Source organism: Hippocampus comes, unplaced genomic scaffold (genome assembly GCF_001891065.2).
Source record: "Hippocampus comes isolate QL1 unplaced genomic scaffold, H_comes_QL1_v1.1 scaffold257, whole genome shotgun sequence".
In the NCBI taxonomy this organism is placed as follows: domain Eukaryota; kingdom Metazoa; phylum Chordata; class Actinopteri; order Syngnathiformes; family Syngnathidae; genus Hippocampus; species Hippocampus comes.
The window spans coordinates 60,181-63,235 of NW_017804972.1; positions in this window are offsets into that span (position 1 = coordinate 60,181).

Consider the following 3,055-nt stretch of genomic DNA (forward strand, 5'->3'; position numbering starts at 1 on the left):
TGTTATCAACGTCATCTGTCAGATTAGGTGTGAATTTTCCTATGGTGAATTGTCCTTTGATGTGGATATAGTCTTCCACATTTGGCCGTCTTTTGTTGTTGGAAGTGGCTGTCCTGCTGTGAGGGCCTTTTTAAGTGCCGATTGTGATCTCCAGTCCAGGGGTTCGGCCCCCTTGCTCGTGGCACCTTGGCACCCCCTCTTCCTCAATCACACCCAAATGCAAACAGTCTCTCATTTACTCTCAGAAAAACATCATTATTTTGTGACTATGTAAAAAAAACACAATACAGCAATATGAAAGCCTACACTGTGAATGAAAATCCCTTCAGTGTGAATGAAAATCCCTTCAGATCAAAGCAGGAGGTAATAAATAAAGGAAGACCAAGGCTGGACCTAAACGGTTTGATTCAGTCTTCACGACAGCAGTTCCGCTCTTTTCAAACCAAATGGTTGGTACTCACGAAAAGATTATCTGTGTGGTTACAAGCATGCACCAAAATGATCTGCGTACTTTGTTTCAGATCAGAAAATCCTTATAGTTGGGATAATGACACGCTGATGATGGTTGTCAAAAGCAGCAACCTGCTTCCTCCTTATGACATATTTGAGGACATTTTCAATTGAACTAACGCACTGTTTAGAGTGCTTGAAAACAAAGTGATGGACATTGAATATTGTCTTGCACGTACATCCACAACACTGTTGCAGCTCTCGAGCGCATGACAGGAGAGTTTGATAGTTTCTGTGGCTGATATGAGAATGGATGCAGCGCACTTGACTTGACAGAGAGTGAAGGCAGACAGTCGATTAGAGAAGATCGGAAACTTGTTTTCTGGAACATTCTGGACAACATGAGCTGTCAACGGAAGGCCATGTTTTATTGTTTTGGTAAGCTGGCTTTCCTTGGATTGATGGATTATTCAAAATTCTGTGAAATGTCAAAACATTTTGATGCCATGAAAGTGCAGAGCCTTTCGGAATATGCCAAATATTTAGATTTTGTGAAATTTAAGGCAGATCTGGGCGGCCCGGTAGTCCAGTGGTTAGCACGTCGACTTCGCAGTGCAGAGGTACCGGGTTCAATTCCAGCTCCGGCCTCCCTGTGTGGAGTTTGCATGTTCTCCCCGGGCCTGCGTGGGTTTTCTCCGGGTACTCCAGTTTCCTCCCACATTCCAAAAACATGCATGGTAGGCTGATTGAACGCTCTGAATTGTCCCTAGGTGTGAATGTGAGCGTGGACGGTTGTTAAGTCTCTGTGTGCCCTGCGATTGGCTGGCAACCGATTCAGGGTGTACCCCGCCCGCTGCCCGAAGACAGCTGGGTTAAGCTCCAGCACCCCCCGCGACCCTAGTGAGGATCAAGCGGTTCGGAAGATGAATGAATGAATGAATGAATGAATGAATGAAGGCAGATCTTGCTGGGTTATATAGCTCACAAACTATGAGGGATGAATGTAAAAATCCTGGACAGCTTCTCAGCTTTTTAGCCCAAAAGGATCTCTTCAAACTGTTTCAGAGGCGACAAAGTTCCAGCTCGTGCTACCATGGCGTCAGCGGAGCGGTCATTCTCAGCATTGAGAAGACTCAAAACAGGACTGATCAAGGACGGCTTTTTCCACGAGCTTTGATCTCCATTGAATCTCAGACTTTTAAAACTGAAGGAACACAGTGGTACCTCTACTTACGAACTTCTTTTCATACGAAATGTTGAAGTTACGAAACGTCTCAACAGGAAAATATTGCCTCTTGTTACCAAAGAAATTTCAAGATACGAAAGGTAAAAAATACAGTAGGGGCCACTAATCGCAGCTCCGAGTTTCCTCAATGCAACATACAGTACTTATAGCTGCTCTGCCATTGGCTGTTACTGAACATCATCCTGGCATCCCATTGGCTAAGAGGGACCTCGACCGTATGTGTTTATTTGTGGAGTTAGAATGTGTCTAGGGCGGCCCGGTGGGCCAGTGGTTAGCACATCGACCTCACAGTGCAGAGGTACCGGGTTCAATCCCAGCTCCGGCCTCGCTGTGTGGAGTTTAAATGTTCTCCCCAGGCCTGCGTGGGTTTTCTTCGGGTACTCCGGTTTCTTCCTACATTCGAAAAACATGCATGGCAGGCTGATTGAACACTCAAAATTGTCCCGAGATGGTTGTTCGTCTCTGAGTGCCCTGCGATTGGCTGGCAACCGGTTCAGGGTGTCCCCCGCCTACTGCCCGAAGACAGCTGGGATAGGCTCCGGCACCCTCCGCGACCCTTGTGAGGATTGGAAAATGGATGGATGGATCGAATGTGTCTACGCAGCGTCTTTGTCATTCGCCCCTCGGGCAATGGGGTGTTCCGATGTGAATCACCCAGAAAAAATGTTCACCTGTCGGGCGATCGCTCACTGTGCTGATGCTTGCCTTGGACATTTTTGAAGGATTGTTAAAAGCCGACAAAAGCAAACGTCCTTGGATCAGTTCTTTACAAAACACCAGGCAAAAACCACTTCTGAGAGAGAACATGAACTGAAGACGCAGTTAAAAGTCAAATGACGATCATTTTTATTCTTAACTCTATTCTTTGTTTTTCACATTATCCACAACTCTCATTTATTGTGCGATAATCTAATTGTAACATGTATTTGTTACATATTTTGATGCATTTTTATGCTTTACAAAACATGTATGTCTGCATTTTGGGTCGGGTTGTAACGAATTAGGGCATTGACATGTAAAACGCATCTCTACTTTTTTTTTTTAAATTTCTCGTTACAAAATTTCTTCCAGAACCAATTAATTTCGTAAATAGAGGTACCACTGTATAATGAAATATTCAAAATATTCTGGATGCTTTTGTTCTGAAGGTGCGAGGCATGAACTTCATTTATAAGTAAATGGAAGATTACTATTATTTTTTTATTAAGTGTGTTTTGTTGTGTGCTACCGCTTTTGTGTAAAAAAAAAAAAAAAAAAAAAAAAGCTTGGTCTGGGATTTGAAACATAACAGATAAATTGTTGCCAATCTAATAGTTATATTTTTTAGATATATATCTATATCTATCTATCTCTTGCTCT